This window comes from Bos javanicus, chromosome 27, assembly GCF_032452875.1.
Source record: "Bos javanicus breed banteng chromosome 27, ARS-OSU_banteng_1.0, whole genome shotgun sequence".
Lineage (NCBI taxonomy): Eukaryota > Metazoa > Chordata > Mammalia > Artiodactyla > Bovidae > Bos > Bos javanicus.
In genome coordinates, this window is record NC_083894.1 from 23,086,268 (window position 1) to 23,103,363 (window position 17,096).

At 39.5% G+C, this 17,096-nt stretch overlaps 1 protein-coding gene across 1 annotated transcript in view; it reads right to left on the reverse strand.

Annotated features, from left to right (window-relative positions):
* Positions 1–4,966: 4,966 nt before the first annotated feature.
* The window catches only part of C27H8orf48 (chromosome 27 C8orf48 homolog), a 286,378-nt gene continuing 274,248 nt past the window's right edge, over positions 4,967–17,096 (reverse strand). Inside the window, exons 4-6 of the transcript XR_009734039.1 lie at positions 10,868–11,084; positions 8,309–8,383; positions 4,967–7,224 (exon numbers count right to left, since the gene is read on the reverse strand). The gene's annotated coding sequence lies outside the window, so the exon portion shown is untranslated. The remainder of the gene's footprint in view (positions 7,225–8,308; positions 8,384–10,867; positions 11,085–17,096) is intronic.

Sequence of the window (17,096 nt, forward strand, 5' to 3'; positions counted from 1 at the left end):
GTTTTTCTAATAAATAAAAATGAAAACATGTATTTTTAAAAGATTTTATACATTTAAAAATTTTTTATTGGAGTATAGTTGATTTACAAGGTTGTATTAGTTTGAGGTGTATAGCAAAGTGGTTATATATATATATATATATATATGCATATATATATGCATACACACATATATTCATTCTTTTCCAGATTCTTTTCCATATAGGGTATTACAGAACACTGAATAATGCCCTCTATACCATACAGTAGTCTTGCATATGTAGAGCATGATGCTAATCCCAAGCCCCTGATTTATCCCTCTCCCCACCTCTGCATTATTTTCCCTTTGGTAACCATTTTTTTTCTTACTACCTGTGAATTTGTGTCTGATTTGTTAGTAAGTTCGTGTATCATTTTTTAAATTCTACTTATGAGTGTTATCATATGATATTTGTCTTTCTCTGACTTCACTCAGTATGACAATGTCTAAGTCCATCCATGATGCTACAGATGGCATTATTTCATTCTTTTTTAGGATAATATTCCACTGTATATATGTACCACATCTTCTTTATCCATTCCTATGTCAGTGGACCTTTAGGTTGCTTCCATGTCTTGGTCATTTCAAATAGTGATGTAATGAACATCGGGGTGCATTGTATGCTTTTGAATTATGGTTTTCTCTGGATATATGTCTAGGAATGGGATTGCTGGATCATATAGTAGTTCTGATTTTTAGTTTTTCAAGGAATTTTCATAACATTCTCTGTAGTGGTTGTAACCAATTTACATTCCCACCAACAGGGTGGGAGGATTCCCTTTTCTACACAATATCTATTTTTAAAAATTAACCCACTATCTTCTGAAAATTCTGTATGCATGCAGCAGTGAGAATAAACTATACTTACATGAATCATATGGGAAAATTTCACGTGTGCCAAAGAAGCAAAAGAAACCACACCCAAATGAACATTACAATGGACTGACTATGTCCCCCTCCACAATATCTGTGTTGAAAACCTAGTGTCTAATGCGATGGTGTTAGGAGATGAGGCATTTGAAAGGTAACGAGGTCTTAAAGGTTGAGCCCTCATGAAAGGAATCAGGGCACTTCAGAGAGAGACGTGACAAAGCTCCCTTGCCCCGTAGACCCTTGTGTGGTTACAGCGAATACAGCCAGCTATGAAGCGGGCTCTCCTCACCAGACACCACATCTTCCAGCACCAAGATCTTGAACTTCCCAGTCTTCAGGATAAACGTTTGCTGTTTACACATTTTCCAGTTTATGGTTTTGGTACAGCAGCTCAACAGACTAAAACAAACATGTACTGAATGATTCCAAATCTTACACATCAGCATTTGTACGTATAGGAAAAAAATAAAATTGATCTATTTTTTTCAGAAGTTGGATTAGTGGTTATCTTTTGTTGGGTGGGATTTGTGTTGGTAAAAAGAATACAGATTAATCTTTGTTATTTTGGGAAGATTCCACAAGAGTGTCCAGTTTATGAAAAATTTCTCCCGTTGTTCACTTACAATAAATGTCCTCTGTTATTCCCAATACATTTCCATGCTTGTTTTCTTTTTTCTCATGAATTTTCTACACTTCAAATACAGGATGTTCTTACTGCCTTTGAGTTGTCTGCTTTATTATTGGTATTTGGCATCCAATAACGTGCCAAGTACCCATGATCTTCAATTGTATTAAATCAGATCAGGTCAGTCACTCAGTCGTGTCCGACTCTTTGCGACCCCATGAATCGCAGCACACCAGGCCTGTCCATCACCAATTCCCAGAGTTCACTGAGACTCACGGCCATCGAGTCAGTGATGCCATCCAGCCATCTCATCCTCTGTCGTCCCCTTCTCCTCCTGCCCCCAATCCCTCCCAGCATCAGAGTCTTTTCCAATGAGTCAACTCTTCACATGAGGTGGCCAAAGTACTGGAATTTCAGCTTTAGCATCATTCCTTCCAAAGAAATCCCAGGGCTGATCTCCTTCAGAATGGACTGGTTGGATGTCCTTAGAGTCCAAGGGACTCTTAAGAGTCTTCTCCAACACCACAGTTCAAAAGCATCAATTCTTCGGCGCTCAGCCTTCTTCACAGTCCAACTCTCACATCCATACATGACCACAGGAAAAACCATAGCCTTGACTAGACGAATCTTTGTTGGCAAAGTAATGTCTCTGCTTTTCAATATGCTATCTAGGTTGGTCATAACTTCCTTCCAAGGAGTAAGCGTCTTTTAATTTCATGGCTGCAGTCACCATCTGTAGTGATTTTGGAGCCCAGAAAAATAAAATCTGACACTGTTTCCACTGTTAAAGACAAATGGGTGCCTTGTGCTTTCAACATAGGGTTTTTTAAGGTTTTCCAAAGATTATGGAGAAAAATTTTTAACTTTTTAACTTTCATCTCTCTCAAATTCTCTCATAAAGATCCTAGTTAAAACATAACACTGGAGTCGGTGCTTGCTTTCTGCTCCAGGTTGCTCGAATCACATCTAAGTGTCTTGACAGTCTCCTCACTCTCTCCAAAATCTTTCTCAGAGCTTTTGTTCCCATACCTCGTTGGTTTCCATACTCATCTGCACACTAAGGCAGAATTACATTCTCAAATAAAAGCTTCCACTACTTCCCCTTCACATGGAATTTTGATGAATTCAATGATCACCTCAGGTATATTCCAGATCTAAAAGTACCATAATATGTTCAGTAGGTTATTAGGTAAGTGAGTGACCAAAGCTTTGCTGTCCCTTAGCTCTTTTTTCAAAACCATAGTAAACTGCCTGCAAGTTATGTGATCAATAACTACCCCAGTGAGGTCACTTGAGTAATTAAAAATTCCTGAGATTTGCAATGGTAGTGATTATATACTCATCGTTGACTGTTTCAGTCCCATTTAAATAAATTGTGCAAATCAAACTGATCATACAAGAGGGACTTCCCTGTCATCCAGTGAATAAGACTCTTTGCTCCCAACGCAAGTGGCCTGGGTTCGGTCCCTGGTCAGGGAAGTAAGATCTCATATACTGCAACTAAGCCTGCACGCCACAACTAAAGAAGCCCTCAGGTTGCAAGAAGACCCAGTGCCGCCACCAAAAAAAAAGTTGGTCACGTAAGACTGTGTCTGTATTAACATAGTTAACCACATAGTTAAGGAATTCAGTAATTAAGGATGGCAAGGCTACAATGCCTATGATAATAACATCTAGATGCTAGTTTGTATCCTGTGTCGCATTGACTTGCATGTTGTTTTATCGTAAAGGAAAGACCATGTTTTGTAAATGGAATCCACATCTACCGTAGGAAGCTTGGGAAATTGGTATGCACTGGAGTATCCTGAGTTGATCAACTACACGATTAACATGATGATTATGCAGAAGAGAACTGTGAAAACTGAATGAAAAAAAGACGATGACTGAGGCTGAGACGTAGGATCACAAAGTTAATGTTAAAAACAGTACACATGGTGTCTTTCCTAGAGGCCTTCGAGATACTGAACTAGTGGAGGCCACCGAAAGGTGAGTTTTGGCAGTTTGTCACTTGAGAGTAGTGTTGATGCTCAAATTCCAAGCATAATTGGCTTTTGTGTGTTTCAGCACAGGTATGGCTTTGTTTATTTAAGCCACTTGAGATAATCGCTCTTTTGATTCTGTGGTATTTCTAACATTTATTATTATATTTTAAAGGGCATTTTTGGATACCAGTATGTGAACCTCTCGATATAATGTTTACTAAGGTCTGATGGGGCTCCAATGTAGTGTGCAGACAGGAGTCTTTTGACTTTTTCTAGAACAATTTGCTTGTTTAACTTTTATTAAAAAGTTTAAGTTTTTCTGCATGACAAGATTCTTAAGTGCTTAGGTTTTTGCAAAGTGACATAAATCAAAAACTTAAATTGAAAAAGGCTCAACCTATCTATTTTAAATGAAAGAACTGACAATTTTGTGATTTATAAGTATTTAAGCTGTCACTAGCCACCCAGTGTCTTGCTAATGATTTTTCCCCTTTAGATGACAAATCCAACTGATTAACTGTCCTAATTGCTACTGTGCACATCCCCTCCTTAGCAGGAGTCTTGGTAATTTGGAAGATATTTTTTCAATGGAAATTTGCTTGAAACCTTAAAATGTGGACAAAAATTTTTTTATAAATAATACACTATGTACCTGAGTTAAAAGCACAAGTAAGTGTAGGTGTGTTCACTGATTTATGTGAATGGTAAAGGTGTGTTACACTTCAGGGAAAATGTCTATAATCTCGTATATCATTAAAAGCATTTTTAAAATTTATTTTTAATTGGAAGATAAATGCTTTACAATGTTGTGTCGGTTTCTGCCAAACGTCACCATGAACCGACCATAGGTATACGTATGTCCCCTCCCTCTGGAGCCTCTCTCCCGCCCCTCTAGGTTGTCACAGAGCACCCGGGTGAGCCCGCTGCATCACACAGCAGATTCCCTCTGGCTATGTGTTACACAGGGTAATGTGTATGTTTCGATGCTGCTCTTGCAATTCGTCCCACCCTCTGCTTCCCTCACTGTGTCCACAAGCCTGTTCTCAATGTCTGTGTCTCTGTTACTGCCCTGAAAATAGGCGCATCAGTAACATCTGATATTTTGCTGTTTCTGACTTAACTCTGTATAGCAGGCTCTAGGCTCACCTACCTCACAACAACTTGTTCAGATTTGTTCCTTTTATGGCTAATTGTTGTTAAGTCATGTCTGACTCTTTTGCGACCCCATGGACCCACCTGGCTCCTCTGCCCATGGAATTTTCCAGGCAAGAATACTGGAGTGGGTAGCCTTTTCCTCCTCCAGGGGATGTTCCTGACCCAGGGATTGAACTTGTGTTTCCCGCTTTGTCAGGAGGACTCGTTACTGCAGAATCACGTAGGAAACCCTATGGCTGAGTAGTGTTCCATTGTAAAAACAAACATTTTGAAGAACAGCTACTGACTTAGGTTTATTGCTCTAAAGAAAAATTAAGATTTATTTAAAAATTAGTCTTACAGGATTTAATTCAATGTGCTATATTCCTAACATGCCAATTTATACAACACACTAAAAATTACATTGATTACTTAAAGGGGGTATACATAACAAAACAATAAATTTTAATGATTTCATTTAATTTTTATTGTAATGGCTTTACAGTGTTGTTAGTTTCTTCTGTACAGTAAAGGGTTGGTTTATAAATACAAGATTATTCTACATTACTATTATTTCTTGTAAATGAAGATTCCAGTAATTGATACAATATAACTTTAGCAAATATAGCAAACTACATTAATTCATTTTAAAATGTCTATTATTCTACAGATAATATAATAAACTTTGGTTCTAGTCAACAGTTTTCTAATCATAAATATATCTCTCCAATTGCTTGATTCTAATGCAATTCTTAAGAACTCTGCTGTTTGGAAACAAAGGGGCTAAAGGAGGTGAAGAACAAGAGCAGAAAACCCAATTCAGTAGTTACTAGAAGTCACAAGCTCCCAGCTACAACGATGGATGAGGTAAGAGAATGTGGTGAATTTCACCCAGTTATTTAATAATTCCTTGGATGCATTAGTAGTAAAACAGCCACAATTACATTTACTAATAAGATTAAAATTGCACAGTACCTGTAAATCAGCACAGTTGTCCAGTGAGGATGACTACGCTTCCTGTTTGTCCAGGACTAAGAGACGTTCAGTGTTAAAACCAGGCGAGGTCCAGATAAACTGCAGTAGTCACCCTAAAGCACCTATTCACGTCTCCACTTGTACCCCATCATCCTCCAATATTTTAATAGGAGTTTTAAAAGAATACCACAGGACTCCATCACAATTATTTTAATTCTTGATTTTCCTTTCCATGTAAAGTGTCATCCACATTATCCAACCTCATGGTTTGTATCATTGCATTTCACCAAAGGGATGTGAATTTTTTTTTTTTTTTTGCTGGCAGTAATGATCTGTGTTTGTATCATTTTCTTTAGTATTTGGCATTAAAGCAGGGTAAAATATCAGAGACATATATCACATTAAGTATTATCTGCTGTGAGGCATATTACAATAAACATTTTGTTCAGTTTATTATAGCTTTCTAAAAAGATTTTTAAGATAATTTATCGTGATCATTTCACAATATATACAAACACTGAACCATTTTATTATACATCTGAAATGTTATATTTCACTTATACCTCAATTTACAAAACAAGAATCATATGAATTTTATCGAACTTTCAAAGAGTATGGAGAAGAACAGATGTACTTTTACCTATTCCAACCACCAAGTACAAGTTCAAAACTGGGAGATATTTATACCTATGTTTATGTGGAACGACTTGGTGAATTCTGAAGTTTTCTTTTTGTCTCATGTATCTCAGAATGAATACTGGAGAAGCTGCTAAAAGAACCCTCGTACAGCCTCTTTGTAGCCGAAGGACCAGGTAACAAGAGAAAAACCTTCACCCAATAACCGGTGTAGAGTAACCTGTAGAGTAAGCCCCAGCCTCATCCTTTCTAGCAAAGTTTTGCGTGGAAAAGCAAGACTTCCACCCTTGGCAGGCAACAGTGAGATACTCTAACTTTCCTTCCACAGCCTGGTATCAGAAGAGGCTGACTGGAGAACTGAGCTTTCCATCCCTGACAGATCTCGTGCCATGCTGCAGTGGAGACCAGGACAGAGTCTGGATCGCCACTTCTCTGCAGCAGTAACAAGGTACCTCCACTTCCTCACCGAGGGTGTGTGAGAACAAGAACTATGCAGTCAAGGCTCTTAGCACTACTCAGTGATAACGAGTCCACTTCCTCCAAGGAACTGGCAGCGGGGGCCCCAGTGAAGCCCGGTGACGAGATCTTCTCCTGCTTCCAGCCAGGTCCCAGCTGAAGTTGAAGAGAAAGCTGGAACTCTGAGCCCGTCCAGTAGTAACAAAGAGCCCCCGTTCATCCCAATGGGAAACCAGGCCATGTGAAGAACCTGCACTTCCGGCTCGTCTGAAGGTAACAAGACACCCCCACACTCTTCTTGCACTGAAGTGGCCATTGGAGGAAGCTTGATAAACACAAAATTTAAATAAAAATCAGATTTTAGCTTGAATGTCCAGGTTTAGGGGGAAATCACTCACTTGTCACACAAAGAATGAGAAGAAGCAAATAATTTGACTCCAACACCAGGATTATATGGATGTTCTTTTCTACAGGAACCATACAGATGCTTCAGCGAGTAATTACACAATGCTTACATTTGCTTTCCTAAGGAAATAAAAGAAATAAGAATCAATGGAAATTTTAGCACCCCAAAAATATCCATTCATCTCTAGATGATAAAGTGTGATTATCTCTATTAATCAGGATATTGTTCAGTCTTTAAGAAGAAGGATGTCCTGCTATTTGTGACAATGCGGATGAACCTGGAGGGCATTATGCTAAATGAAGTGAGAGGCACCATGAGAACTGCCTCCCTCCCTCAGCTGAACCCGGACAGACAAATGGTAGAAGGCGGGTGAGAGGGGCCGCTGCTGGGCAATGTGAGCAGTTTCACTTTGCAGTAAGTGCTGCAGAGCTACTGTCCAGCACGGGGTCTATGCCTATGTACTATGTTAGACATCGAAAGTTTCCTAAAGAAGATTTTAGGTACTCTTACCATACACACAGAAAATGTTAACTATGTGAGGTGATGTATGTTAGTTTGCCTAACTGGTAATTATTCCACAAGGTATATACATAAATCAAAATCTGACACTTGTATACCTTAAATATATACCTTTTTGTCAGTTATACCTCAATAAAGAAAGGGGAGGGAGAGGTAGGTTTCCTCCATGTTGTATGTTGTAAATGGCATGGCTCATTAATACCAACTTTTGGGCAGTTATCGATAACATTTATGTCCCTGAAGCTTTCTCCTGCCCCAATAAATGGTTAAGGCAAGCAAATTAAGCACTTAGAGAGAACAACAGTTTATATGTTTTGTAGGCTAAGATTCATGAGTTTTTAAAATGTTGTCTAAGTTACTCTATATTTATTCTAATGTTGTCTCTACAGATATCCTCCTACCCCACCCAAACTCTGACATGCACATTGAAAAGCTCAGTTTTATGTATTTGTCACCACTCCCAACTTAACTGAGTGTTGTTTTCACTTAAACATCTATGTGGCTGAGGGGTCAAACCGACTCATGCTATATAAATTCTCTTGTATAAAGACCGTCTCCATCCTTGGACACAAGTCTAGAAGTTTTACACCTGTCCTAAGGAACTGTTACATGATTTTGTATTTTGGAATAGAGAACAGTTTGTTAAACTGGGAATATAACATAGAAATGATTACATCAAATTACCTTCATCTCAAAGAAAAATATATGGACTCCATTTTCTCAGATCAGGATTCCCTTGGGTTTGTTTGCTCTGAAGTCCTGAAAAGAAATGAGAACTTCTCTGATGCTGTCATAGATTTTCACACTGGCAGTCATATGTCTTTATTAAGTCTGAATTATCATTAGATAAAATTCTCCCCTTTGAAGGGTCAGTTTGGGGAACCCCTAAAAATTACACATGTTTACTCACAAACCAGTTTCTTAACTGCAGTCATGCGACCACAGCGACCCTATTCACTATCCTGGCTCCCGCGTGCACAGCCCAGAGAGTCGCTTGTAGCATCTACAGCATTGCTCCTGCCCGGGGTGAGAATGCTGATGTTTATGTGACTGTCAGAGCTTAACCGTAAAGCTGAAGAACATTCTTTGTCTACAAGGGTATACTGTCAAGCATTCTGTCGTCTTACACTTACCACATAAGTCGCCAACTCTTCAGTCCGAACAGTGAGTTAAAAAATTGTCTCATATTTCACTTGGTTGGCTATATCTAAAGTGAAAGTGAAGTCACTCAGTCGTGTCCAACTCTTTGCGACCCTATGGACTGTAGCCTACCAGGCTTCTCCGTCCATGGGATTTTCCAGGCAAGAGTACTGGAGTGGGTTGCCATTTCCTTCTCCATGGCTATATCTAAACTAGCTTTTAAATCTGTCTATATACAAAAAAGAAAAAAATCTAAAATTGGAAAAGTCAAAACTTTCTTTTCAGATTCTTAACAGTCCATTCAGAGAAAAAGGTATTTGTGAGCTGTAAGTTCTAGAACAGGCCACTACATAGACCACATGTAGATTTCGACTGTTTTTTCCCTAAGGGAGTAGAGGAATTTATAATACGTATCTAAGGTGGTGGTTGTGTTTCTGTTAAATAATAACAAACATCATTAATATAACCCTATCATCCACATTTGACAATTATTCTAATAATTGAAGTTTCAAGTTGTATTCTAGCAATGTGTACAGCTAATCCCTAGCTATCCAAGGACCAAAATCCAAGAATGTATAAGAACCTTGTATAATATGGCATTTTGTTGTTGTTGTTTTGTTACTAAGCCATGTCTCTTTTGTGACCCCATGAACAGTAGCCTTCCAGGCTTCTCTGTCCATGGGATTTCTCAGGCAAGAATACTGGCGTGGATTGCCATTCCTTTCTCCAAAGGATTTTCCCAACCCAGGGATCGAACTGGCATCTCCTGTACTCCAGGGGAATATACCGAGTCACAAGGGAAGTCCTAAAGTGGCACAGGATTTACATATACTCTACACCCATCCTCCAGTGTACTTTAAATCATCTCTAAATTACCGGTAATACCTAATAAAATGTAAATGCTACTTAAAAAGTCATTGTAATATAAATACAATGTAAAAAAGTTGTTACAATGCAAATTCAAATTTGCCTTTTGGAAATTTCTGGAATTTCGATCCACAGTTGGCTGAACCTACAGAAGCAGAACCTGAGGATACAGAAAGCCTTTATGTCTATCCACTAAGAAAACAGTAGTGGGAAGGATACAGTGACAGCTCTGTCCTGTCTGACTAATTAAAGAAACTTTCATACCAAACTCTGGGTAGCCTCATCTTAATCTTTTGTTAACAATCTGCTCATTGGGCTTGTGGTTGGAAAGAAACTATTTAAAAGGTAATGAGATTTCAAAGGTAATGAGCCAGGGTTTGAAAGGAGGGAGGGTGGAAAGGGGGTGCAGAGAAGGAAACTGAAGGAAGAGGGTGGAGAGATTCATGGAAAGGAGAGATGCTGTGGTGGGGTGGGAAGCCTGTGAAGATGAGGCAGAGTCAGAGGGAAACAGTTGGAAAAAGAAAGGCTGTGAAAAGGGGTCAGATCCCCCTGCACTCACCCTCCTCACCACAGGCAGATCAATCTTTTTAAACCAAGGCTTTGAGGATGTTCCTTCTCAACTCAAAACCCTCCCTGGCTTCAACCTTTTAATCAATAAAGTACTATCTACTCTTAAAAAAAAAAAAAGTAATGAGAAAAACATATCCAATACTCTGACAGGCTGTTTTTAAAGATATTTTAAATGAAAGTAATAGGAAAACAATTATGTACATTCTGTAGTCTGATTTGCATGTTAACTCCTTTAAAGTACCATTATCTCAAATATCAGAAACTGCTATATATTTCAAGGCTTACTGGCAGGTTTTTGAGTTTCATTTTATTTTTGTGTTTGTACTCCAAAAACTTTCAACTGGGAATTTAACAGTGCTTTTTTAATAAATATTTCAGGATGCACTCACTTTTCAAAGATTCTTAGGTCTTAGCTGTGAGAAGAAACGTACCTTGGAGGCATACCTTGGAGATATTATGGGTTTTGGTTCCAGACTACCACAATAAAGCAAGAATATCACAATATAAAATTAAGTATACATTTTTCCTTGGTTTCCCAGTATATATAAAAATTATGCTTACACTATACACTATTCTGAAGTCTATTAAGTGTAAAATAACACTATGCCTAAAAGAACAATGTACATACCTTCATTTTAAAATGCATTACTGCTAAAAAATACTAACCATCATCTGAGTCTTCAGCAAGTCATCATCTTGCTGACAGAGGGTCTGGCTTCGATTGTTGATGGCTGCAGACTGACTTGGGCTGGTGGTTGCTGGAAGCAGGGATGAAGTGAAGTCGCTCAGTCGTGCCTGACTCTCTGTGACCCCATGGACTATAGCGGGTTGCCATTTCCTTCTCCAGGGGATCTTCCCTACCCAGGGATCGAACCCGGGTCTCCTGCATTGTAGACAGATGCTTTTACCCTCTGAGCCACCAGGGAAGACTTGCTAAAGCAGCGATGGCTATGGCAATTTCTTAAAATAAGACCAGGAAGTTTGTCACACTGATTGACGTTTCCTCTCGTGAACAATGAAAATAAATATAGTTTCCCAAGTATGTATACATTATTCTCTTTTACATAATATTACTATTTATGTGTTATGTGTGTATATAGTATATATAAAATTATGTATCTATGAATCAAATATTTTTTTGCTTAAGGAGTTGCCAATTCTGAGTAAAAAGGGTAGCAAAAACATCATTTTAATAGATGTTAGCCTTTTGGAACTAAAAATGCACTCATATCTAAATCAAGTCACAATTTTCTATGGAAACTTTGAAAGTGGAAAGTAATTGCTTTGAATTACATGTACCCATAGAAGACAGGCAGTATGCTTGGAGCCTTTATAATGGCACATTGTGGCTGCGTGAAAATGTTGGTTGAATAGGTAAAGTAAAAATGTATTAAAATGGATAAATATTTATGTTAGACATTTCTCCATTGCAAGCAACAGACCTAAGTAATAAACTGTATGCTTACATGAGCTACAGAATGGTGGCAATCTGTGGAACATACACCTAAAACCAGAATATGTCCAAGCTAGGAAGGCTTCAGTCAAGTCTGAATATCTTCAGAGACTGCAATGCATTCAGCTTCTCTGTCTTCTATATCTGCTTCATGCTAAGACTGAAAACCCTCATGTCATAGAATGGTTGCCAGCAGCTTCCAAAGCAACAGACATCCTCACTTAATTCCGGCTAAGGAAATGATTCTCTCCAAACACCACCTGCTAAAAAATGAAAAATGCTTGTTCCCAAGATGCCTGTTGTGAGAATATATACTTGTATCTCATTGACATTAATGGAATCATGAATCCATCTCCAAACAAAAAACCATCAACAGCTTGAAGGGATATATGTGCTGACTACATTGGAAGAAAGATCTGAGGACAAGTTCAGCTTCCACAGAGTTACACAGACTGCATGGGGAAGGGATGAATGCCTGAAAAGTGATACAAATGGATAATGGAAAACCCAAACTATTAAGTGACTTTTCCTATATATTTTTGGAAATATTAGTATATCCTACAATTCATGAAGGAGAATTTATTTAGACTCATAATGTTCTGCATTATGAGTCTAAATAAAAATAATAGAGAAATACTGTAAATGTGCTCATTTCAAATAGTGAAAATATATACCAGAGCAGAAGGAATGTGTGTTGCCCATTAAATAACTAGTGCCTTACCTTAACATTCTAGAATGCTGTTGGAAAATCATACCAGTAGGAGAAAATGCACTAGAAAACTGTTGGTATATGTTTGAAGGAATAAATTCATCATATAAGGTTTTAATGTAACTAAAGATTTTCCTAAGCTAATCCAAGGGATCCACAAGAAGCCTGAAATTTTATGTTCAGCAGAACTGTTTACAACCAGAAATTAAGCTCATTTTAGTATAAGGAGCTTTGCATATAAGCTGATTTTAGGGACTGCTGAAATTCAAAATGTAAATGGCTTTAATCTAACGGTGTTCCTGCTTTGTAACAAATGCAGTCCAGCCTGTATCTTCGTTTCCATTATTTTTTTTTTTCCAATTCACTTTGTTAAGACCCCAAGTAGCCAAAATGTTGGACCACACACATTTCTCAACTGTTTGGCTCACAGAGGTAATTTTAATTCCTTTATAGCTGGAAAATCTGTCTGGATGGGGAGATGCTTCTAATTAAAAAAAGAAAAGAGCTGTCTCTCAGTACACACACATGGCTGGTGGCTACATATTTCCAATCAGAATGCAGGTATATGAATCGGTCTGTTTTGTTAGGATTCTAAGAATTATTCTAAGAAGATATTTTGAGAATTTCTAAATTTCTTCAAGGATTTTCATTTGTCTTTTAGACACCTAAATCAGTATTTTCTCTTCTTTTATTTCTATGTCTGATGCTGCCAACAAATAAAATAATAAATCCTTTCCAATTACTCAGTGCCTTATGTGTGCCAGAAACTGTGCCAGGAACATTATCTATTTATCTCTAATAATAGTTTTTGTTCATGTTAGATATTATGGCCCCCATTTTCATTATGGAGAAACTGAGACTGAGGGAAAGTTTTTTTAATTACCTAGTCAATAAAGCTAAGAAGACATAAAACCTGCATTTGATCTCAGAATATGAATTTACTTTCTGGGCATAAAAATGCCACTTTAACCTTTCAACCTGATTACATTTTTCCTTTTCCACCTTCATATTCTTAGGTCAAAATGAAGCATTTATGTTGGGCTTCTCTGGTGGCTCAGAAGGTAAAGAATCCACCTGCAATGCAGAAGACCTCTGTTCCATTTCTTTGTGGAGAAGATCCCCTGGAGAAGGAAATGGCAACCCACTCCAGTATTCTTGCCTGGAGAATTTCACGGACAGAGGAGCCTGAAGGGCTACAGTCAGGGGATCGCAAAGAGTCAGACATGACTAAGCAACTAACAACACCTCCATATTCTAAAGTATCTCCACTGGCTACATAATCCTGAGAAAGTGAGGATTACAAGGGACCAACACTTTCACTTGTGAAGAATTCATGTTAAGTTAGGAATGCCTCGTGCATGTTAGTATTGTTTTAGACATGCAGATCATTAGTATCTTATACAGAAAAATAAGAAAGAGGAAAATGGTCATCTGCCCTCTGACTTGGAAGACGCTTAGGGATTAGTGAAGACTCTCTTAGCTTGACAAGAACCGAGTCAATAACTAACGTTTAACACGACTGCAGCTACACAAAGAGGAAGGAACCCATTAAGGGCTTAGAAGAAACATTAGGATGTCAGGACTAGCTCTAACTTCTCTCCTTTGGGCTGGTACCTGGGCTGGCTATTTTGTGTCTGCCCCACCAGATCCACCCTCTAGACTTTTTCCTCCTGGATCACTGGAAGCTGACCTATGTGAATTGTATCTTCCTGCTGTTACCTTTGGGGCTTCTGTAAAGCTGATGAGTTCTGGCAGAAAATGAAAGGAGAGAAAGAAATTGAGATCATTTTTATTTTACAGATGCCCCTGCTTCAGGGTCACTGTCAGACAGCTGCCTTAATCGGATGGAGAGACCAGATTGTGTGAGACGATCCTTACGATGCAAGTACCCACCCTGGGTCTAGAACACTGCTTTCCTGCTTGCCATTTTAATTAGAGATTTTAGGAGGCTACCCACTTTTGCTGGTTTCAGGGTTCTGCAGTATCCTTTGATGGTTTCTGTACACTCTGCCCACACTTTAGTACAACATTCATTTATTAAACTTCCTTAGTTACTCACTGTGAATGTTCCATCTTTTTCCAGCTGGGATATTGACTAGAAAGAGTGAAAGGCTTTCGGAGTAGCTTTAGGAAACTGGGTTTTCCACTGTTCAGGGCTGTAGAATCATATCCAAATAAGACTCTAAGACTGAGTTTATATGAGATATCTGAGAAATAAACTCTTTGCTGGGGTAATGGACCAATAGTAGCTCTGCAGCATGTGGTGGCCTCACGATACTCAAATTATCCCCACTGGTAGCATGGGATGAGGGATGCGCAGACGGAGGCCAACTGGCTAACGTACTTGGTGACTGTGGCAACAATCACCATTATAAAGATGCTGAGTCAGTTGGCTTTCTCTAACTAGCCTAGAAACCACAAATAGTGCAAGGGGCAAACTGACAGTCTTTGAATGCCCAGTTAAGAACAAACTGAGAAAACAAATCAGAAAATCGTGAGGGCCATTTTGAAGCGGCTCTCATCTCCTATAGCTGCAGCAAACACACACTAAAAGCTCCTCATTTACAACACCATTTAAATATCAAATGTTAGAAAAATATATGATACTTTAAGGTTACTACTGAGAAAGAAGGTAAATCCCGAGACATGAGGTGGGGCATCTGAGCAGAAACAATCAATGCTAAAATCTTTGAACAGCTAAACTGCCCTGAATCTACCTTATCAGCAGAGATATCCCCTTTTCATTCTGTAACCACACAACCTACACACATATACAGAAGGAACCAGCCTCTGCAGAGAATTCTGATGGTCCTCCTCTCCTGTATGTAGGTCAGGAAGCAACAGTTAGAACTGGACATGGAACAACAGACTGGTTCCAAATAGGAAAAGGAGTATGTCAAGGCTGTATATTGTCACCTTGCTTATTTAACTTCTATGCAGAGTACATCATGAGAAACGCTGGGCTGGAGGAAGCACAAGCTGGAATCAAGATTGCTGGGAGAAATATCAATAACCTCAGATATGCAGATGACACCACCCTTATGGCAGAAAGTGAAGAACTAAAGAGCCTCTTGATGAAAGTGAAGAGGAGAGTGGAAAAAGTTGGCTTAAAGCTCAACATTCAGAAAATGAAGACCATGGCATCTGGTCCCATCACTTCATAGCAGATAGATAGGGAAACAGTGGAAACGGTGGCTGACTTTATTTTTCTGGGGTCCAAAATCACTGCAGATGGTGATTGCAGCCATGAAATTAAAAGACGGTTACTCCTTGGAAGGAAAGTTATGACCAACCTAGACAGCATATAAAAAAGCAGAGACATCACTTTGTCAACAAAGGTCTGTCTAGTCAAGGCTATGGTTTTTCCAGTGGTCATGTACGGATGTGAGAGTTGAACTATAAAGTTGAGCACCAAAGAATTGATGCTTTTGAACTGTGGTATTGGAGAAGACTCTTGAGAGTCCCTTGGACTTTGAGGAGATCCAACCAGTCCATCCTAAAGGAGATCAGTCCTGGGTGTTCATTGGAAGAACTGATGCTGAAACTCCAATACTTTGGCCATCTGATGCAAAGAGCTTACTCACTGGAAAAGACCCTGATGCTGGGAAAGATTGAGGGCAGGAGGAGAAGGGGACAACAGAGGATGAGATGCTTTGATGGCATCACCATCTTGATGGACATGGGTTTGGGTGAACTCCAGGAGTTGGTGATGGACAGGGAGGCCTGGTGTGCTGCAGTTCATGGGGTCGCAAAGAGTCGGACACGACTGAGTGACTGAACTGAACTGTCCTGTTACTTTGATATCTGGGGTCTTGCAGACCCTGAAGGGACTGCCCTCGTAGGACTAGCCAGTTCTTAGAAACAGTAACAACTCAAATAGGAATGTGTTTTCAAGTACAAACCAACTAATCTGAAGCCCACACCACTAACCATCTCCTTTACTGAGCTCTCACACTCTGAACCTCTACCCCTTCCCTAAGTGAGACAGGTCTGGGTCCAGGACCCTCGGCTACAGTACCGTTGTGCCTGCACCTGGACACACCTCTCCTCAAACTACAAAAATACAGAGAAACAGTAAAAGATGAAGAATAAGTGTGTGTATGTGCAGTTGAGGCAAATTCTGGACAGAGATGCAGAAAGACCAAATAACCCCAACTATCACTTGTGAAGACCTGAGAGCAAAAGCTGGGTACTGCACATGCCCCCTGCACACACCACCATTGGGGGTGGGCAAACCACCTAAGCCACCCCTCCTGCCTGACCCCTGGATATACCCCTACCCTCACCCCATAAAAGGAACCAGCTCACCCTGCCTCAGGGAGCCAGTGAGCAAAGGAACCTTGTTTGTTATTGCCCCTGTTGCTGGAGCAAGGGCCCCAGTGAAGCCTTGCCCCAGTTTCTTCTCTGGCCTCAGATCGATTTCTGGTGATTAAGGAGGCCCGGAACCCTGGTGGGCAACATACTCCAGGTCCAGGTACCAGACAACTAGAAACAGTTTCTGTGCCCCAGAGCCCGCTGAAATTATTCAAACACCCAATCCTAAACCTGTTCACCCTTCCTTACCCACTTCCTTCACCCCTAGAAACCACCGTGATGGCTCTGGCCCACAGTTCTCTCCCCCTCTGCCTCCCAACCAAGCCTGCTGCTGCCCCATATGGTGTGAGGCAGGCCCCTCCTCTTGGAACTATGAGTAATAAACTATCTTTTCAATGCAATCATTGCCGATCTCTTGG